This window comes from Lolium perenne, chromosome 3 (assembly GCF_019359855.2).
Source record: "Lolium perenne isolate Kyuss_39 chromosome 3, Kyuss_2.0, whole genome shotgun sequence".
In the NCBI taxonomy this organism is placed as follows: domain Eukaryota; kingdom Viridiplantae; phylum Streptophyta; class Magnoliopsida; order Poales; family Poaceae; genus Lolium; species Lolium perenne.
This window is the reverse complement of record NC_067246.2, coordinates 286,960,421-286,984,111: the sequence shown is the minus strand read 5'-3', so window position 1 is coordinate 286,984,111 and position 23,691 is coordinate 286,960,421.

Here is a 23,691-nt window from a genome sequence, read left to right as displayed (position 1 = left end):
CGGAAGGCTCCTCCATCGACACCACCGCCATCTTCATCAACGCTGCTGTCTCCCATGAGGAGGGAGTAGTTCTCCATCGAGGCTCGGGGCTGTACCGGTAGCTATGTTGTTCATCTCTCTCCTATGTACTTCAATACAATAATCTCATGAGCTGCCTTACATGATTGAGATTCATATGATGATGCTTGTAATCTAGATGTCGTTATGCTAGTCAAGTGAGTTTTACTTATGTGATCTCCGGAGACTCCTTGTCCCACGTGTGTAAAGGTGACAGTGTGTGCACCGTGTGGGTCTCTTAGGCTATATTTCACAGAATACTTATTCACTGTTATGAATGGCATAGTGAAGTGCTTATTTATATCTCTTTATGATTGCAATATGTTTTGTATCACAATTTATCTATGTGCTACTCTAGTGATGTTATTAAAGTAGTTTTATTCCTCCTGCACGGTGTAATGGTGACAGTGTGTGCATCCGTGTTAGTACTTGGCGTAGGCTATGATTATGATCTCTTGTAGATTATGAAGTTAACTATTGCTATGATGGTATTGATGTGATCTATTCCTCCTACATAGTGTGAAGGTGACAGTGTGCATGCTATGTTAGTACTTGGTTTAGTCGTGTTGATCTTTCGTGCACTCTAAGGTTATTTAAATATGAACATTGAATTGTGGAGCTTGTTAACTCCGGCATTGAGGGTTCGTGTAATCCTACGCAATGGTGTTCATCATCCAACAAGAGTGTAGAGTATGCATTTATCTATTCTGTTATGTGATCAAAGTTGAGAGTGTCCACTAGTGAAAGTCTAATCCCTAGGCCTTGTTCCTAAATACTGCTATCGCTGCTTGTTTACTGTTTTACTGCGTTACTACTGCTGCGTTACTACTGCTTGTTTACTGTCCTGGGCAAAGCACTTTTCTGGTGCCGTTGCTACTGCTCGCATTTATTCATACCACCTGTATTTCACTATCTCTTCGCCGAACTAGTGCACCTATTAGGTGTGTTGGGGACACAAGAGACTTCTTGCTTTGTGGTTGCAGGGTTGCATGAGAGGGATATCTTTGACCTCTTCCTCCCTGAGTTCGATAAACCTTGGGTGATCCACTTAAGGGAAACTTGCTGCTATTCTACAAACCTCTGCTCTTGGAGGCCCAACACTGTCTACAGGAAAAGGAGGGGGGCGTAGACATCAGGGTCTTCGGCCATAGCAGTACCCAACCCTTCAGTGAGGTCAGATTCAACGGGCTATCGTCATCGGCACCATGCGGTTGATTAGGAGGAAACAAATCCTCATAGCCCGGTAACGCCCGATCCACTTCAACCCGGTAAACGTCATCCTCCATATCTCGTGTGTGCCATTTCTTATCCAGGGGCCGAAGGGTGGACCCCCTCGCGACGTCTTTGAGTTCGCCGTTTACTCTCATCAGGAAGGTGCATGGCGTTGAGAGCGCCTGCGAGAACATGTGTATGGCGTTAGATAGAGGGCAAGGATGACGAAACTAATATATTAACTTGATGTACACATGGGTTAATTACCGTGAGGGCGTTGAGCTCGGCTAATGTCGACGGGCCGGCACATGCGGCGGCGAGCGTGCAAGTGACGGAGGGGCTGCTACCCGGCATGGACGGTGAATCCCTGGCACCAGCGACATTGCCGGCGGCCGGAGGAGTCTCCATTATAACATTGTCATTGCCGGCGGACGGCGGCGCCATCGAGTTGCTGCCGTCGAAGCTAACCACTTGCATTTTCGGGGGGGGGGGGCCTTGTTTGCCACCCTCATACCACGCGTGTAGAGCGTTGAAATCTGCTTGGACTGAAGCGGCGACTTCAGCTTTGACTTCAGGTACGAGCGTAGCTTTGAGTTGCGGTACCAGTTGCGGTACCAAACCAGCTTGGACTTGGGCTAGGATTGACTCCCTCATTTCCTCCGCCTCCCGCTGCTACCTCTCACTGCGCGCATTTTTATCGGCCGCATACGACAAGCCATAGTGACCATGCTTGTAGCCTGTACCGGCGCCAGCCACACGGCCTCTATGCGGCCTTCTCGTCGGTGAATGCTCATTAACGATGTTTAGCGCTCGTACGAGAGGCTTGTCCCAGGCTACCCTGCCCGTCGACGCCTGGGAGGAGGAGCCTTCGTCACATTGAGAAAGTCTTTGTCTTTCTTCTTCCTGCGGAAGAAACGCGAACCATTTAGAAATGTTGCTACTATTATATGAACGATACTTGATCTAATTAAACCGGTAAATTGCTTACCAGTTTTTTCTCCAACGCCAGGACCTTCTTGTCGTTCGTGAACCAAATTATGTCGGTTACGACCTTCGGGTCCGTGACAAGTTCCCCGGTTAGTTTCTTCTTATGGTACCGGGACCTGATGAATCTTCTTTCAAGCGGGTCCTTGTACTTGAGCCAGGGGTTCTCAATGCCGGCATTTACATACGCCTCGTCCTCCTTCGCCCAATAGGGCTCCTTTCCCTCGTACCCACGGCTCCCAAGGTTGTGGTTGCCGATGTTAAGCTCCCGCATTTCCTTCCCCCACAACTTGCGATTCTTGGTTGCTTGTAGCTCTTCATTGGCCACAAAAGCATCAAAGTCCGCCTGGGTGACATGCGGAAAGGCGGAGTGGACCTCTTCGAAACCTTTGCCCTCAGCAATCAGTTTCCGCACCATGTACTTATAGCTGCTGAGGTGTTTGGTGAACTTCAGGAGGGCTTGTGAGTTCACAATGTTGTTGGTTTGATGACTGGAGGCGTAGTCGGAACTTGTATCGTGTGTGCAACCTCGCAATGAGCTGGGCTCGCAAAGGCGCTTTGCTCTCAGCTCGGAGGTCCGTCTCGTTGAGATTGATGACCTCTCGGAGGATACATGCCAGTTGGTTGCCGTACCCCTTGGCAACATCCTTAGGCTCCACCGGCAAACCACTGGCGGGGTCCACCTCTTTGACTGTGTCTCTGCCGGTGCCGACCGTGTTTTGGCGCCTTGCCTTCCGCGGCCTCTTGGAACCACTTGTCCCGGTGCCACTACTCCCGGCGGCGCCGCTAGGATCGTCGCCGCTTGTCTCGCCGCCACCCCCGGCGGCGCCGGTTGCCTCGTCGCCGCTTGGCGCGTAGGTACTACCCCCGGCGGCTGATGTCTACTTCCCCCTCCTTTTCCTGTAGACAGTGTTGGGCCTCCAAGAGCAGAGGTTTGTAGAACAGCAGCAAGTTTTCCCTTAAGTGGATCACCCAAGGTTTATCGAACTCAGGGAGGAAGAGGTCAAAGATATCCCTCTCATGCAACCCTGCAACCACAAAGCAAGAAGTCTCTTGTGTCCCCAACACACCTAATAGGTGCACTAGTTCGGCGAAGAGATAGTGAAATACAGGTGGTATAAATAAGTAGTAGCAACGGTGCCAGAAAATAGCTTGCTGGCGTGTAGTTGATGGTGGTAGTATTGCAGCAGTAGTAACACAGTGAAACAGTAAACAAGCAGTAGTAACGCAGCAGTATTTAGGAACAAGGCCTAGGGATTAGACTTTCACTAGTGGACACTCTCAACATTGATCACATAACAGAATAGATAAATGCATACTCTACACTCTTGTTGGATGATGAACACATTGCGTAGGATTACACGAACCCTCAATGCCGGAGTTAACAAGCTCCACAATTAAATGTTCATATTTAAGTAACCTTATAGTGTAAGATAGATCAAAAGACTAAACCAAGTACTAACATAGCATGCACACTGTCACCTTCATGCATATGTAGGAGGAATAGATCACATCAATACTATCATAGCAATAGTTAACTTCATAATCTACAAGAGATCATGATCATAGCATAAACCAAGTACTAACACGGATGCACACACTGTCACCATTACATCGTGCAGGAGGAATAAAACTACTTTAATAACATTGCTAGAGTAGCACATAGATAAATTGTGATACAAATACATTGCAATCATAAAGAGATATAAATAAGCACTTCACTATGCCATTCATAACAGTGAATAAGTATTCTGTGAAATATAGCCTAAGAGACCCACACGGTGCACACACTGTCACCTTTACACACGTGGGACAAGGAGTCTCCGGAGATCACATAAGTAAAATTCACTTGACTAGCATAACGACATCTAGATTACAAGTATCATCATATGAATCTCAATCATGTAAGGCAGCTCATGAGATTATTGTATTGAAGCACATAGGAGAGATGAACCACATAGCTACCGGTACAGCCCCGAGCCTCGATGGAGAACTACTCCCTCCTCATGGGAGCAGCAGCGGTGATGAAGATGGCGGTGGTGTCGATGGAGAAGCCTTCTGGGGGCACTTCCCCGTTCCAGCAGCGTGCCGGAACAGAGACTCCTGTCCCCCAGATCTTGGCTTCGCGATGGCGGCGGCTCTGGAAGGTTTCTGTGGTTTTCGTCAATTGTATCAGGGTTTTCGATCCAGGGGCATTATATAGGCGAAGAGGCGGCGCAGGAGGGCTTCTAGGGGGCCCACACTATAGGGGGGCGCGCCCCCCCCCCTTGGCCGTGCCGGGGTGTGGTGTGGGGCCCCCAGGGCTTCCCTCTGGTGACTCTCGGGTGTTCTGGATGGTTCCGGGAAAAATAGGAACCTGGGCGTTGATTTCGTCCGATTCCGAGAATATTTCGTTACTAGGATTTCTGAAACCAAAAACAGCAGAAAACAGGAACTGGCACTTCGGCATCTTGTTAATAGGTTAGTTCCAGAAAATGCACGAATATGACATAAAGTGTGCATAAAACATGTAGATAACATCAATAATGTGGCATGGAACATAAGAAATTATCGATACGTCGGAGACGTATCAGCGGCGTCGCTTGCCTCGTTGCCGCTTGGCTCCTCGCCACTACCCCCAGCGTCATCCTCCATCTCATGGTCCTCGTCGCCGCCAACACCAGCGGCCTCGGCATCCTCCTCCGTCCTAAAGAAGTGCCTATTGTAGTGCTCCTCTAATTCTTCTTGAGACGCCATGGTGGCTTGCACTAATAGAAGATGAAAAAGAGTTAGAATTCACGGAAAAATTCGGCATGACCTTTGCTAAAAATTGGTCATGTCGAGTGCTAGAATTGCCGGAACGGAAATGAATCGATATTCCGGCACTCAATAGCAACTCAATCCCTGTAACAGAAATGCAAACATATATATAACAACTTCATTTTCACCGGAGCTCAACCATCACCATAATCAGCATGTTCATTTAGCTCAACCATCACCATAACCATAACCATAACAGCATTACAGTAGCATTACAGTAGCTACTGACTATGTTCTCTGTATTATTTAGCATTTTACACCATAACCAGAATTCAAACACTAAAATAAAAACCAGAATTCAAACAGTAAAATAAAAACCAGAATTCAAACCATCTTTAGCATTTTACACCATAACCATTTTACATCAACATAGAGAGCTTGTACCCACTTATACAAAATACACTAGGTACCTTATCATTTTGTTTTAAATGAACCAGATAAGGAACATAGCACCAATTTTCATTTTCTTTTAAATGAACCAGAGAAGCTCATGTGTCATTTCTCATTTGTGGATTATGAGAAAGCTCCAATTATAAATCAACTAAATGAACCTAGCTAGCTACTGTCCATTTGCAACAGCACATCATATATTAGCAAAAACACATCATACATTTGCTAAAAAAATTCAACCTGATTTCCTGATACATCTAAGAGTTTTCTCCAACCTCCCATCTCAAATGACAATAGTAGTAGCAACAATTTTTTAAATGAACAATTTTTTAAACCCTAGCAACCTGCAACTAAAATCATTTTCTAAATTCACCAAATTGTCTACCTCATTTCTAATATCTTGCATACAGCTCGAGTATCAAAGAGCTACAGCCTAAGTGCCTACTGGTGGAGAATGAACCAGGTGGTCAGAGATGGAGAGCTACAGCCTAAGTGCCTAACTGTCATCATTGAAAAATCATATTCTAATGTAGGGTCTAAATATTGCTACTTCATTTGCATTTCATCTAAACCAACTTGATTGCTATATCATTTAAACCTACTGCATCATTTTATTTCTAGTTGAAAAATTACAGAGGGCTTAATTGGTTTAGTTTAAAATTGGTTTAGTTTCAAACCAGAGAGCTTAATTGTTACTGTAATTTATATGAATTGGCAGTAGCATAACCAAAAAACCCTACTGCCTAGCTACCTAGGTACTGCAAGCATTTTTATTTTTATTTTCTTTTTTGGCAGTGAGCATGAGCATGAGCAGTAGCATTTCAAAACCATTTCAAAATCTTTATTTGCAACCAGTGAGCATCAACATGAGCATTCATTTCATTTCCATTTCCATTTTAAATAGTGAAGTAGCAATAGTGAACTAAACCAGAGAACTATTTTAAATGAACCAGTAGCATTTCCATTTCATTTCCACTATAATAAAAAACCCCAACTCAATTTCTTTTTTCAACAGCACTTGTTCTTTTTATGAATAACAGCACTTGTTCTTTTTATGAATAACCCCAATTCAGTAGAACTTGTTCTTTTTTCAACAGCACTTGTTCCATTTTCTTATTCAACAATTTTTCAATTGGAAGTAGTTCATTTGAATGTATGAATATGATTCAATTTCATTTTCAACATGAAAAATATGATGCAATATGTCTATGCAACCAGAGAGCATCTAGCAGGAACCCTAACCCTAACTAGCAGTAGGTAAATCCTAACCCTATGGAGGAGGGGATAGGGAAGGGGGAGGGAAGGGGAGAGGAAAGGGAAGAGGGAAGGGGAGAGGGAAGCTCACAGTGGCTGGCGCGCGGCTCCTTCTTCTCCAACGGCGGCGCCGACGTCCCCTCCTCCAATGGCTGGCGCGCGGCTCCTTCTTCTCCAACGGCTGGCGCGCGGCTCCTTCTTCTCCAACGGCGGCGCCGATGTCCCCTCCTCCAACGGTGTGGCGGCGCTGGTGGAGGATGGTGGTGGGGCAGAACGGAGGCGGACGGTGGAGGGGGGATTTGGCGGTGAACGGCGGCGGATGAGGAGAAAGGGGATGGGATCGGCGTGTATTGGAGAAGATGAGGAGAAAACGGTTAAGTCCGTAGTATAGCCGTGCCAGGCTTATTGCCGGTGCACCACCTACCTAGTTCGCCGGGGACAAGTATACCCCCGGCGAATTAATAAGCCTGGTGCGCCGGCAATAAGCCTGGCACAGCTGTAACCTGGGACATGTCAATTCACCTAGCTAGCCTGCCCATTTCCTTTTCTTTTTTCCATTCTTTTTCTTTATTTCTTTTCTCTTTATTTTATGTTTCTTTTATTTTACCCCAAATGCTATACTATTTTATTTTTCTTATCTTTTCAAGATAATAACAAAGCAATATATATATGCATGAGTATGCAAAAAAAAAAATGAGTTATACATACACAAAATATTGACCAACACAATATTAATTAGTCATACATAAAATATTGGCCATGACCATATGAGTAGTTATGAATTATACAAAATATGAGTTATAGATTGCAAATAAAGTTTTACATCATCGATTGAGAAGAGTGTTTCGCTTTCTTCTTGCTTTTCTTGCTCGTCGTTGAATAATTTAGCCCCGTGTCGTGACTTCTTCTTTTGAAGGGTCGACCTAACCTCGGTAGCGTGGTCCTGCTTCTTCTTGTGGTGTATGTTGTGTCTTCGTCCTCGGATTCTTCCATCATTGGGTCTCCGACTTGTCCTTCGAAGTCTTCCTCGTTGGCGACTCCATCCATTCCGACGATGGTCCTCTTGCCTCTCCTCACGATAACACGGCTAGGCCTGGATGGGTCGGTTATGAAGAAGCATTGGTGCACGTGTTCTGCCAGTACCCATGGCTCATTCTGCGCGGTGGTGTTCGTGGACTTTGATTTGTTGGCTTCGGGTAGAAACATGGTGGTGAAATACCGGTCTTCTTTTCTGACGCTCTTAGCCCATCTGATACGGAACATCGGCACTTTCTCCCCAGCGTAGCTAAGCTCCCAGATTTCCTCGATTCTTCCGTAGTATCTACTCTTTACGTCACCCGTCCAGGAATCCATCGTTACCCCTGAGTTCTGGTAAACACTGTTCTTGTCTTTTTCTTCCGTGTAGAATGTGTACCCGTTGATATCGTACGCTTGGTAAGTCATGATGTTGGGCGCGGGGCCATGTGACAAGGCCAATACTAGTTTATCCTTGTCAGAATCCATTGGTGGGAGATTAGCATCAATGTGGTCTTTGAACCAGCGCGCGAAAGAGGAGTTGTGCTCTCTGTATATTTCTGCTTCCGTCATCATCGGCTTGCCACTGTTCTCTATCATGGTTTTGTGCTCTTTCAACCAAGGATCGATCAAGTCAATGTGTTGTAGCGCTACTAAGTTGGCCCTGTCAAAGTCGGAAGTCCGACCAGACATGTGCACGTGCAGTTCCTTCCTTCCATTTTTGTGGCCTACTCCCTCGAACCTGCGGAGGTGCTTGTTTTGAGGCAAACCAACAGGGTCCTCGATGTCTAGATAATTCGTGCAGAAAGAGATGCACTCTTCGGTGAGCCAGCCCTGTACGATGCTTCCATCCGGATGTGACCTGTTACGAACGTATCCTTTAATGACCCCATTCATTCTTTCAAACGGCATCATGTTGTGTAAGAATGCCGGCCCTAGACTGACGATATCATCCATGATATGGACCAACAGATGGACCATCACGTCAAAGAATGCAGGCGGGAAGTACATCTCAAGCTCACATAGGATCACCACGATCTCTTCCTGGAGCCTTGCGAGTTTCTTCACGCTTATCGACTTCCGAGTTATGACGTCGAAGAAGTTACATAGCCCAGTCAGCGTTGCACGGACATGGTCATCCATTATACCTCGGATTGCAACCGGAAGAATCTGCGTCATCATCACGTGACAGTCATGAGACTTCATGCCGCTGAAGTTTCGTTTCTTGGGGGTCCATGTAGCTGCTTATTAGCCCGGAGTAACCGAAGGGCACTCTGACTCCTAGAAGGCAATTGAAAAATTGATCGACCTCGGCCGGACTAAAAGTGAAGCAGGAGGGGGGACAGTAATAGTCTGGCTGCTTAATCCTTTTGCGCTTCTGACCGCCGCCCGCATCCTCCTCCGAATGTCCCTCTTGGGCCGCCGGGATCTGAAGCTCTTCCCTGATGCCCAAAACTTTCAGGTCATGTCTTGCTTTCGGCCCATCTTTGGTCCGGTCCGGCATGTTGAGAAGAGTGCCAAGCAAGCTCTCGCACACGTTCTTTGTAATATGCATGACATCAAGGCAGTGAGGTGTATCGAGAATTTTCCAGTACGGCAAGTCCCAAAACACGGACCTCCTTTTCCATACATCAATGAGCGGCGTCGTTTCCTTTTTCTTCTTCTTCTCTCCAGGCTTTTGACGAATCTTTCCCGGCGCAGGGCACTCCTTCCAACCTTTCAGTAATGTATCGATCTCTTCGCCGCTCTTCTTACGTGGAGGTCCTCGGGGTTCATTTGTACCATCGAACAGATCTCCACGCTTTCTCCACGGGTCAGTCTTCTGTAGCCACCTTCGATGCCCCATGTAAACTGTTTTCGAAGAGCCGGGATCCTTACCAAGCTGCAAAAACATCGTCTCTTCCATGCACCTGACACATGCCTTGTGTCCATGGCACACCTGGCACGAAATGTAACCGTATCCGAGGTAGTCCTGCACCGTCGTGATCAACGCGGCTCTCAAAGGGAAATATTCTTCCGCGACGGCGTCCAATGTATCTACCCCTTCCTCCGCCCACAACGTTTCAAGCTCCTCCTTTAATAGTTCGAGATACATGTTGATATCGTTTCCTGGCTGTGTCGGCCCTTGAATTAGCATACTCATCTGTATGTACTTTCTCTTCATGCACAGCCAGGGCGGGAGGTTGTAGATCCATACAAACACGGGCCATGTGCTATGTGTGCTGCTCTGGTTTCCGAACGGATTGAATCCGTCCGTGCTCGCACCCAACCTGATGTTTCTGGGATCTGCCCCAAAACTTCCGAATTCATTGTCTAATGCTTTCCAGCGGCTTGCATCCGAAGGGTGCGTCAGCACTGGGTGCTCAATCCGCTCTTCATCATTCAACACTGCCTCCTTTCTTTCTGCGTGCCAGCGCATGAGCTTTGCTTCCTTGCGGTCCGCGTAGAACCGTTGAAGCCGGGGGGGCGAGCGGGAAGTACCACACAACTTTCCGAGGAGCTTTCTTCTTCCCTTTGTTGTACCGTTCAGCTTCACACACAGGACATTTGGTCTTGTCCATGTGCTCCTTGCGATACATGATACAGTCGTTGATGCAGGCGTGATACTTTTCGTGGGGTAAGTCGAGAGGGCACGTGATTCTCTTGGCCTCGGCTAGACTACCAGGACACGTGTTCCCGGCAGGAAGGAGATCTTTCACGTATTCCAGGATGTCGTCGACGCTTGTGTCCGTCCATCCGTGTTTCGCCTTCATCTGCAGCACATCGAGAGCTACTCTCAAGCGAGACTCCCCCAACCCGCGACCTGAGTCGTACAACGGAGTATTCGAGTCTATCTCGAGTTGCTCAAGCTTTGATTTCCGCTTGGCGCCTTTCGTCTTTTCGAGAAGCAGATCTTGAAGATGAGGGTCCCGCACGACTGAAGCTAGCGGCACCTCTTCGTCGTCGTCAAGGTTATTGTCGTCGTCAAGGTTATTGTCGTCGTCAAGGTTATCGTCCTGTGCGACAAACTCTTCATCGTCATCAATATCATGATGCCCTCCTTCTTGCCGGCCATTATTACCACCTGCCGCCGTCGCCCCATTGACCTCCGCGCCATCATCACTCATCCATTGAGTGTGTCCATGCATGAAACCATTAGTGAGCAGGTGCCCCTGCAATTTGCCTGAATACGGGTCAAACCATTTCCCTCGTTTGCATCTCCGACGCGGACACAATACCTCTGTGCGGTTATTTTCATACATGTCGATGATCGCGTGTTTCAGATATCTCATCACGATGCTTTCACTCATCTCGATAACCATTATCGCCTGCATGGTAAGATTACATAATTGATTAGAACCATGCATCCGTCGGTAGTTTTCACGGGAAATTTCGGCATGACCTTCCTACACGGTAGGACATAGGAGCGCCAGAAATGTGCCGAAACGGAAACTTAAAGAATCAACATTTCGGCGCAACGTTGGCAACTCATTTTTAACGCCAACACACACAAGCACAAGCACAAACACAACATATATATATATATATATGCCACACACGAGAGCTTTGCTTCAAATGTCCAACATACATCGATTTCATTCCTCAATTTGTTCATTAATCACCTATTTGTTTGATATAATTGTCGACGAGATCGAGACGACGCGCCGCGACAATGGCGTATGGAAGCCGACTTTCTAGATCTAGATCTAGATTGAGCGGTCAACGCGGGATAGTAGATCTAGATCTACATAAGGAGATGTGGGAGATGCATGTAGGAAGGGAAGATTTGCTCAAAAAATATGATTTTGTTTGGTCAAATTAGCTAAATTGGGGATAGGAATAGGCAAAAATGAGCTGGGTTGGGAGAAGGCTCGGGTTGTGTGGAGAAGTGGAGTGTAGTGAGTGTGTGAGTGAGTGTGCTGGTTGGTGGCTGAAATAACGCCCAGGTTATTGCCGGCGCACCTGGACCATGGTGCGCCGGCAACATATACCCCATCCGGCTATAGTTGCTCCGGGCCAGGCCCAGGAAACACTGCCGGCGCACCAGCCCAGGAGCGCGCCGGCACCGGCGCGCTCCTGGGCTGGTGCGTCGGCAGCGTTTCCTGGGCCTGGCCCGAATCGGCCGAGCCCATGCCAGGAATTTTCCCCGACGCGTCTTCTCCGTAGGTGCGCCGGCAGTATGCCTGCATCGCCGGCGCGGCGACTTCTTGATGCGCCGGCAACACTTTCCACCGGCGCACGTCCTAGGTGGTGCGCCGGCACGTTTTGCCTCCACCTATAAGCTTTTCCCTAGTAGTGCTGCTCTCCACTTGTTGCAATGGGAAGCAAAATAGGGACGAGAGATTAGAGAGATAGAGTAATGCTACAACTATAGTTTTGTACGAGATCACGCTTACAGACTGTCGTGGAGTTCAGCCGAGGATCGACTTCAGCCCTTGAAATCATGGGATACAAAATGATTTGCATCAACATATTTCACCCACATCGGTCTGTAAGCTCGTTCCGTAAAGAAATGTCAGTAAGTCTAGCATTGTCGAACCCGGGAGGACCCTTTTTTGGATAAGATTTTTTTAAACAAAATATCTTGAGAACCGTTCTTCCAAGTTATGGACCATTTTTTGAGATACTCGTGTCGAGATATTTAAAATTAGTTGCCATGATGATAGGTTTCGTGAAACTTTTTGGTCGTGCTTTCATAAATATCATAATTGTACTTTTGTTGTATTTAGGTTTTAATGTAGTTGTACTTCAGATTCCTAGGGTATGTTGTATTTCGGATTTCAGCATAGTTGTACTACTGTGTACTTCATGTTTCACTATGAATGTTCTTCGGTTTCAAGCACACTTGTACTTGGGCGTACTTCCGTTTTCTATAACATGTACTTTGTACTTCGACATTCGATATGGTTGTACTTTTGAAAACTTTGGATCACTACATCTATGTTACACTTGTGAGTACATGCGTGATACACTGCTAAAGTATGTCCGTGCGAGAAATTATGCCCGTGGGGACTGCTCCACGAGCAAGACGTGTTATCATGGGAGCTTCAACATGCGCGCATTCGCAAAGGTCACCCCTTTTTGTTAGCGGTAACCCCGGAAATGGTGCGGTTTGCTTGCACGCAAAGTGAGTAGTAAGAACATTGCATACAACCTACGAGATTAAAACGTCCGACGTCGCCGCGAAGCAACGAACCATGATTTAAGCTCCGATGGCAGATGAAGCAAACGTTTATAGATGGGACTTGGTTCCCGTTTAACCAATGGTTAGGTTAACCTAACCTAAAATAGAGCCCAATGGGCCAAACGGTTAACTCCCAAACCCATTTAGGTCCTTTAGGTTCATTCCAAATAATCCAAAGGTTACCATCACCTCCACACATACACCTCCCGACGCCAAGCGCCGCTGCCTCCCGAGCGCCGCCTTCGCTAGTCGCCACCGACGAGCTGCCCGCCCTCGTGCCTCCCGGGCGCTGCCGTCACCATCCGCCCTCCCTTACATATCCTCTACATCTCCCGAGTGCCAGGCGGAAGCCACCATGCCTGGAACATGTGCCGCCGGTAGGTGAAGCAGCAGCTCATCCTTGTCCGCCTATGAGACCACGTTGTTGGCTGGGATTAAGTAGGGTAACCTCCCCTCCATCGAATCGGGCCAACATCAACGCCTCCACGGCTCCAGCTTGCAAGATCTGATTTGCATCCAGCTGCGGCTCCACTCTCAAGATTCATCTTTGCGATGCAGCAAACAACGAGCTGTACTAGATAGCTGAACGACTTCTGAATGAATACTGAATTACTGGGCAGCTTCAGTTCCGAAGGTCAATTGTGGTTTCTAACGAAATTTAGAAATCGCAGATCCCGTCATGTGCATGTACGATTGTTGACGTGGAATCTGTTATTCTGAAAATACTTGAAACTTGTCTGTCATTTTGAATATGCTTGTGAATTGTTAGTTTTTTTTTAGCAATGGTCATGTTGATTTCCGAGCTGACAAATCAAGCTTTGCAAAAGCTTAGCAAATTGCCATCGTTACATAAAATAAAAATGGTTAAAACCTAAATAACCATTGGTTAACTATTTAAACTGTATTAACCTAATGGTTAACCTTATTAACCTTTTAAACAAAATGGTTAAATAGGTTCGAATCCGAAAAATAAATGGTTAACCAAGTCCCATCTTGACAAACGTTGACCTCAGGCACCAACAACAGAGCAGTACAAGCTTCACCAATCATCGCAGCTTCAGGTGCCACGGACTGGAAGTACTATCACACGAAACTTCCATAGTAACACTATAGTAATTTTTGTGATCATCGGAAATCTAAGCGCAACTATGTACTGCCACATGGTGCATGCAAAAAATGTCAAACTCGCCGGCAATTCAAACCAAGATTATGTGAATTGGTGACACTGAGTGATCTTAAGAAACTATCTGTGTCCACATCCAACATACCTCTGCCAGAAACTCCTTTCTTGTGGTTTGACAAACGGTGACAAGTTTACAAGTGGTAATAAACAAAAAAGAAGTGAGAGAAGATTCCAATGATGATTCACTCAAGTGTAAAACGAAAATGGCCATCGAGTCTCAGTGATACACTCAATGACAAAGTGCATTACAAGGGTGGAGCAAGGGTTACATGTACCGCTTACTTCTAGAAGTCCAGAGTCTAATCTTATTTTTTCGGATTTGTGCATTACATTATGAAGCCAGCTGTTAATTTTATGTAGTTTGACTATCCCAAGTGGTATATCTACTTGTCCTTGACAACTTCAACCTACCTAGGTTGGTAGGCTAATTTACCACCATAACAGTCCACAATGCGGAAATCCATTTTAGTTCATAGGTGTAGATGCACCTATTACTGAAAAAATATATCACTATAGGAATGACGTCATACGCCGAGGGCCTTTTATACGCCGATGGCCAAAAGTCGGGGCTGTCAGCGTATGGCCCGGCCAGGCCAGCATGCCCGTCCGACCCTCAGCGTAGCGTTGCCATCGGCGTAGCGAGGTCTACGCCGAGGGTAGCCCTCGGCATATCTTTGGCCCTAGGCGTAGACAGGACTACGCCGACGGCCACCCTCGGTGTAGGCCATTTTTCAAATTTGTCTAATTTTGTAAAAATCATAACTAATTCATATGATATCAGAAAAATGCGTATAAGATATAAAAATGTTCATAAAAACATCCTCTATCCGTTTATGTCAAAATCATGCATATTTGAATCATGTACAGTACCTTGTTAACATAGTAATAATTCAAACACTTTCCTATATGTCCTCGGGTTCCCGTTTTGGCCAGATGGCAATTTAAACGAAATCAGAAAATCCCGCGGAGCCGCATGACGTCCTTTTATGTATCCTAGTAACCACTCCAAAAATCGGAATTAGAATATGGCAATTATTTTGGAAAACCCTGCACAAACAGAGCTATCACGTCCAGAGTTCTATGGCTTTTAGGGCAAATGAGTAGGAAACGGCCTGTGACACCGCATAGTTTGTCGAACCGACGCCATATTTGGCACGTGTGTGGTCCCTGGGATGGGAAGCAAGGTCCCGGGAGAGGATTTCTAATCCGACCCATGGGCGATGGTTTTTTTCATTTTCGGGGTGCCAAAACGTGTTTTTTTGTGAAGCAGCTACATGGGGGCGCATTTTAGTATTGCGCGAGACCTCCGCGTAGTGGTAGGACACTGACTTCGCACCATATATCACATGTCATATGTGCGCGATAGCTATCTGGAAATCCATGTGACTTCAAGCGGTGTCCCGCCGAATCTGCTGGAAACTGACCGAATTTGAACTAGGGGTATACTTTCCGTCGCTCAATAAATTCCGGGAAAAATATTCTTAGGTCTATGACACATCACTTTATGTACTAAATGTTTTCCGTTTAGCGCAATGGTAAACGGGTGCACCAGCGCGCCCGGTACGGCCATACCGCATCTTCGTGGGGCCCGTTTTGGCCAAATGGCAATTTAAATGAAGTCAGAAAATCTCGTGGACCCGCATGGCGTCATTTTATGTGTCCTAGTAACCACTCCAAAATTCGGAATTAGGATACGCCAATTATTTTGGAAAACCCTTCACAAACAGGGCTATCGCGTCCGGAGTTTTATGGCTTTTAGGGCAAATGAATAGGAAAACGACCTGTGACACCGCATAATTTGTCGGAACGAGGCCATATTTGGCACGTGCGTGGTCTCTAGGATGGGAAGCAAGGCCCCGGGAGCGGATTTCCAATCCGACCCATGAGAAATGTTTTTTCATTTTCAGGGTGCCAAAACATGGTTTTTTTGTGAAGCAGCTACATGGGGCGTATTTTAGTATTGCGCGAGACCTGCGTGTAGTGGTAGGACACCGCCTCCGCACCACATATAACATGCCATATGTGCGCGCTAGCTATCTGGGAATCCCTACGGCTTCCTGCGGTGTCCCACCGAATCCGCTGGAAACTAACCGGATTTGAACTAGGGGTACACTTTTCGTCGCTCAATAAATTTCACGAAAAATGTTTTTGGACTATAACACATCACTTTATGTGCTAATTTTTGTCTTTTTAGCGTGTTATCGAACGGTGCACCAGCGCGCCTGGTACGGCCATTTCGTATCTCCCGAGGGGGGCGTTTTGGCCAGATGGCAAACTAGACGTCATATTTGGATTTCTCTAATTTTTAGGTTCAAATGATGATATGGATGTTATATTTAGATTCCTCTCATTTTTATGATCGATTTAGACATATTATTTGTGGAATTTCGATTTTTTGATTTAAAGATATTAATTATTCTATATTAAATAGAAAAAATACCAAAAAATAAAGTCATTTTATTTGTATTTGAATTCAATATTATTATTACTTATATATCCATTGTTGTTTACTTAAGTAATTGTTTGTAATTTAAAAAGAAAGAGGTGTGACATCACGGTTCAAGGGTTAATGGGGTTGATATGCTATTATTATCAGCAAGGTGTCAATTCTTTAATAGAAGCTCATCCAAATAAAACCAAGAAGTTAAGCGTGATGAGGCTGGAGTAGTGTGAGGATGGGTGACCGACTGAGAAGTTTAACCATGATTGTAATTTGACCTAAGATTAAGTGTACTTAGAGTTAAAAGTGTATTGGGTAAAAGATAAACAAGTAAAAAAAAGAAAAAATGGTGTAAATCAAATTAAAATTTGAATTTTAAAAAAAATCTATGCCTAGGGTTTTGCCGTCGGCATATCAAAAAAATTCTATTTTTAAAAAAAAGGAAATTTAAATTTTTTGAATTTGTATGCCGACGGTTTTGCCGTCGGCGTAGCGTGCTACTTAGAGTTAAAAGTGTATTGGGTGAAAGATAAACAAGTAAAAAAAGAAAAAATGGTGTAAAACAAATTAAAATTTGAAAAAATTTAAAACTCTACGCCGAAGGTTTTGCCGTCGGCATATCAAATAAATAATTTGATTTTTTTTGATTTTTTTTTTGAAAAAAGGAAATTTGAATTTTTCGAATTTGTATGCCGACGGTTTTGCCGTCGGCGTAGCGTGCTACGCTGAGGGCCATGCTACACCGACGGCAATAGTGGCTCCGACGAGGGAGGTAGTCGCCGAGAAGCTATGCCGAGGGCTGCCCTCGGTGTAGCCTACGCCGACGGCCAAAACAGGCTACGCCGAGGGTTCCCGGCCCTCGGCATATCGGCCATCGCCTACCTTTGCACACGAAGTAATGGCGATGCCACGCGTGCCGCGGCCGTCGCCTGCCTCCGACCTACATCTCCTCCCACACTAAACCCTAGCCGCACAACCTCCACCGTAGCGTCGCTGCCGCTCAACCTCCACCTTTGCCACCATGAGCAGCGCCGGCCACGGCCAGGCTACCATGCCTCCACCTCCACCTTCGACTCCGACTCCACCTCCCCCAGCCTCGAGCTTCGACGAGGAGTTCGAGAACAGCGACAAAACCGAGGACCTCCTCGACCCTGTTAGGGACGCCAAGTTCCTGGCTGACGCGGAAAAGGGCAGAGGAGGAGCGGGCGGCCCACGCGGCGTTCGACGCCGAGATGGAACGCCGCAGGGTGGTGGCCGGCGCAGCCGTAGAGGACGACGACTCCGACATCTCATGGTCTTCTGATGACCCTGATGCGCCTACCCCGGAGGAGAAGGCTGCAGAGCAGAGGGCATTAGTCGACTCCTTCGAGACGCTCAAGGAGGCCGAGGACGCCGCGAACGCGTGGCTGCGGCTGTGCCTGCTAGAGGACGCGACGGCGCACCGAGCCCTAGCAGCCGCACGGCAGGCGGCGGAGAAGCAAACGAGGGAGAGACGCAACGACGGGGCCGGGCCGTCGGGCAGCAAGTAGTCTAGATTTCTACAACTAGTTTGTATAGTTTTTATGTAGTAGTTTCTATGCTTTTTAATGTGTTGCAAAACAAAAAATGTGTCGCCCGTTGGGAGCATACCCAAACGGAAGCGGACGCGCGATTAAAATATATATACGAGGCGACGCAAATGGACGCTCGCGACCACTTTTAGATGTCCGAAATGCGTCACCCCGTTGAAGATACCTTCCGCCGAATTTGTGAGGGGAAGCACGACCCCGAAACCCCGTCAGGCCAGTACCAAAAGAGGCGTCGCGTCAAAATCCATGGATCCACACTGCGCGGGGGCGGCCGTGGTGGTCGTCGGTCATGTCATACTGCTACCAAGTACCAACCAGCAACAACCACATACATACATCCGTCTCATCATCATCACCATCGATCGCACGTTGTACGTTCATCCCCGTCAAATCGCATCGGATCGGTGATGTGACCAGCTCCTCCTCTACAGTTTGGGGCCCAAGCTGCTGGAATGGTCTCTGGGCAATCTGAGGGCCACGACGCTCAAAAGAACACTTTGGATCCGTGTGGAGTGGATCAGAATTCAAAATCAGATCACTGCACCGCACTAGAATGGTCGCTAGCGGGCGTCAGGCCGTCACCTAGTCGACAGCTACATAAAGCATTGTGAAAACCTCGGCGATGATCATCCCCGTGCACGGTGCTATCTCCTCGATCAATCGCGCATGTGTCACGCCTGGGAATTCCCCGGCCGGGCCGCCGCCGGTCCAACTCGCACATGCCATGACGCCGGCGTAGGATTCGTACGTGCTCAAGCTAGGTAGGTACAATGGACGAGAGCCGTCGTGGCGCAAGCAACCGGTGGAATTCGGCACTTCGGCAGGACACTGTGGTTTGGTATACGGGTACACGGGTCAGGACCTACGCGGAAATAGAAGCATTGCAACGGTATCCATCACTCTCGGAGGTATCTCGCTACGGATAGCTAGCATGGTGGAAAACATAGCACCTACCAAAACGTTATGAGGTTTGCCATCTACTCTTGCTACAGCGTTGGTGATGGATGAGGATGACTAGTGGCCGGTGTAGCTAGCATGCGCTGCGGAGTATGGGAGACGTAACCCAACGGGGAAGAATGTCGTGATCGGACAGCCAAATTCTGCCCACTACAGATTATTTACAGGTCAAATAAGCCAGCAATGAGGTGGTACTAGTAGTAAGCAGTAATCCTTTCCGTGCAATTGTACTTCCTCTTCTGAGCTTGTCTACGTGTTTAGTCAACTCGATTTATTAAAGATCATGTATAGTCCTTGGTTAATTATTCTTTCTTCGATAAAGAGCATATATTAATATCACGAAAATATCAATTACGTGTAGCCTCTACAACAACGTCATGCTCTAATGACATAAATGATGTACACAACCAAAAAAAAAGAATAATTAAAAAAGAAAAGCCCCGCTACAGTGATGCATTTCTTAAAACAGCAACACTGACACCACCAAAACAACACCAGAAAATCAGCTTCTCTATAAGCGGCGCTTCCAAGAAGGAAACAGTGCACAAACTTGTTATCGCTCGATCATAGATCTTAGGTTTTCACCCTGAAGAAAGTCCTCACTCTCAAAACAATGTCTTCAACAAAAACATTGTCAGACACAACCAATTAAAGCCATACCTTGGATTTTGATCCTGAAAGATAAGACCCAAGCCAATTCCATATCACCACCAAGACCCGACCACCATTGTTAGTCCACCGATCTCAGCCTTTCTGACATTCTCCGCCAGCACTATGGAATGAAAGCGTGCTCCATGATATTAACAGCCAGCAGAGTTTCGAAGCGCTCCCCTGACACCAAACGGTCAGATAAAACATGGGTACGCACAACGGAAAACCACCCAATCCAGCAATCTTACGGCATTGATCGCACAATGAATTTTGTTGGCAGGCCTTCCGGAACACGACAATCCAGCCAGACTGATGGGAACAAGCTTCCGACATATCTTCACTTGGCGCGAGAAGAACATGAGGACCACCACCATTATTCACAAGACTAGCAGACCCCTTGCCGCCGGTCAACTACCAACCATATAGGAAAACATGAGAGGGCAGCCCAGCACGGCCCGTCGGCGTGGCAAGGACCAACACTAGGACCACACCTGCCTAGCCCCACCCGGTCCAGATCATGGCCCAAGACCCATATTGGATCGAGGCGACCTAGAGCACCACCGCGCGGCCAGGCGCCCGGCAACGCACCACCCCCTCCTTGTCGCCGCTCCGGTGGAGGATCTTAGGCCGCGGCCACGCCCAGGCGCGCCGCCCATGGCCCTCCGCCGCTGCCCACCATCTCCCCTGAACCACGGCTGAGATACCACCTCCCCTTCCCACCGCTGAATCGGTCGGATAGGCGCCGCCAACACTGCCGGCATCGATGACAACGGCGGCCAGGAGAGGGATGTGAGGTGGGGGACTTACGGTTGGGGCAGGGGGAACCTTCGGAGCAACCTAGGAGGGGAGGTGACTCCTTTTTCTATACTCCGGGACTAGACCACTTGGGAGAGGCGAAGCTTGCGAGGTGCAGAAGATCCTCCGATGGACCAGAACAGAACACACAGGGGTGGTACTTGGCTAATCATGGTGATTAACTTTGCGCAAACCCCGTGCTATTTGTTGATTCTAGAGCACCTCAATGTTCTGGGAGATAATTGGTGATCGGGTGTAGTCTGCATGCAGCTAGCAAGCTACTCTCTTCGGTCAAATTTAATCGACCCGTGCGTGTGCTTAGACGTGTGGACGCGTCGATTTATTAGGACCGAAGGTAGTAGCTAGCTAGCTAACTTGGTAGTAGTGAGAAACCAATTTTTTTGAAAGACTACCTATTTGTTCGGGAAGGTAGGTGTCTCTATGTTCCAGGCTATACCGAGGGAGGACTCTAGTATGTCAACGACTCAGACAACAACATGGGTGGCATCGACAAAGATACCAGGGTGGTGGCCTTCCATTGCCTGATGTATGTGTTTCTCTTCTTACTCCTAGCACTAGTTGTTGTTCCGTGTGCACATATGGACATGGTTAAGTGGGCTAGGTCATTTTCCGACAAATGAAATATATTTATATTGTGAAGATACCAATTACAACCAATCTCTATAATAATGAAATATCCGAAAGACACTACGGATACACACAACCCTAGTAAAAAAGAAAAAAAAAACATACCATTACAGTGGTCAAAACCTTGTAGCTGCAACAGAACCTAGTACAAAGAAAACACCCGATGCATCCAAGAAGTAAACAATGCACAACCATTATTGTTGCTCGATCATAGATCTTAGGTTTTCAACCTGTAGAAAGTACATACTCTCAAAACAATGCATTCAACAAGGCCATTGCCAGGCACAACCAATGAAGGCTAGATCTTGGAAATTCACTCTGAAAGATAAGACTCAGTACTTCTCCTATGATGTTGCCCTAGTTTGCCGATGTCGCTGCCGCGAGTCAAGAAAGACCAAACAAAGTCCTCATCTTCTCGAAAACTCAGTTCGATATTACAAGACCTTGGACCTCAACAGTCATGACATTCTCCGCCACCGCCTTCACCGTGAAAATAGAAAACCGACATGTCCATTGTAGAAACAGACATCGAAGCTTGGCGTCACTCCCTCCTGAAGTCGACGACTAGAAATATGGGTCCATGTGATCGAATCTCATATGATTTAGCAATCTACAGGCATCAGACGCACAATGGAGATTGCTGGCGGAGCCTTCCGGAACTCGTCACTGGCCATGTCAATGAGGGAAGGCGTCAAGCAGAACACCATCTTGGTGTAAGAAGAACCGAAGGACCGCCAACTTTATTAGGCAGATCAGCAGGCTCCATGCCAACGCCCACCGGCTCCCAACAACAGACTGGAGATCTCAACATGCACAACCACCACCACCCGAACCACTCGGAGATGACGGTTTGAGCCTCACCGAATCCCTCGAATCAGGTCGTGCCACCCTTGCGGCTATAGCGGTTGCCAAGGTCGCGGAATAAGCCCGGGGCCTTTGCTCGGGCATCCATATCTGTCAGACGAGACGCGCCGTCCGGGCCACCATGAAGCTTCGACCGAAAATCCCACCACAGAAGGAGGAAGAGGTCCCCACCGCTACCAGTCGCGCTCGGAGATGAGAGCCCACCACCGCCGTCTACCGTGCAGCCTTTGACCACCGGCATCCGTTGGCGGCGACAGGGGGGATGGGGGTGGAAGGGAAGGGGAAGGGGGAGGCAGCGGTTTCGGTTCCACCCGGGCGACCGCTCCTCGGAGACCTATCATCTCCTTCACATAAGTAACCTCCTTATGTGATGAAGTTTCTCATAATTATACTCACTCGAAAATTGTTAAGTAACCTAACACAACCAATCAATACTCCCTCTGTCTAGAATTAAAATGTGAATGTATCTATAACTAAAATGTGTCTAGATACATCTATATCTAGACAAAACTAGATAAGTATGTATCTATAAATAAAGCTAGTATATACCTTTATTTTTAAACAAAGCTAGTATATACTCCCTCTTTTTCAAAGAATAAGATGCCCTCGTTTTTCGTGTTTTTTTGTTTAATCAAGAATTGCTTCCAATATATAAATATTGTTTGTATGAAATCAACATCATTACAAAGTACGTTTCAATACGAATCCAACGATAGTAATTACGTATAATATAATCAAGATTTTGTTGCTTATTTTTATGGTTAAACTTCGTCTTGGATACGTGTGCGACTTATTTTTTTAAACATAGGTAGTACATGAGATCCATGGAAAAGGCACCTTGTGGCACGCTCGGAAGAAACTGGTGACGAAGGCGGCTTTCTTATGCAGACCATGGGAGAATAGACTGTTACGTGAAGCATCTATAGCCTCCGATGAATAGTTAAGTTCTTGGAGCTGACATGGGACTGCCGGCATGTTTTGATTAACACTTTCATGTTGACCTAATTCTGTAGTTCTCATAACCTGAAACCACGCGTACATGTACATTTCTTCTGTACAAAATATTGGGGTCAATGTAGCAGGATGATTTTTTTTTTGAGAGAATACGTGTACCATTCATTCATACGGCTGGTATACATGACACGTACGCATACAACAGAAGGGACCAGAACATGGACCCACAAAAAAGCAAAAAGGACCTCGAAACAAAGAAAAATACATTGAAGCCCCTGAAGGTCCCTGCATCAGAACCGCCGTCTGCCGTCCTTCTCCGGCGCCGCCGCAGCGTTCGCCAGAGAAGAGGGCGGAAACCAACAGCCCGAGCTCGGTGCGGCTCCATCGCTGCACACAGCTTTCTGAACCTCGAAGGTGGGTCGTCAGAGACGACACCTTTGTCGTTGGGGCTCGTCGGTCGGGGCCTTGCCCCAAGCACTGCATCGAGCTCCGGATCCAGATCTCGCCATCGACGATGTCGAGGAAAAGAACCAGATCCGCCGGCCTCGAACCAAGCAAACCAGAACAGGTCTCGCCGTCCTCCGGTCCTCCGCCGGCAACGCCGGCCTGAACCAGCTCCTGTACAATCTCCCTAGCTTCACAGCAGCGCCGGAGCACGCGCCGCCGCGACGGCGAAGCTGGAGAACAAAATTCCGAGACGAGGATGCCACCGCCGCCGCGTCGTACTCGACCGGAAGAGGAAGCTCGCAGATCAGTC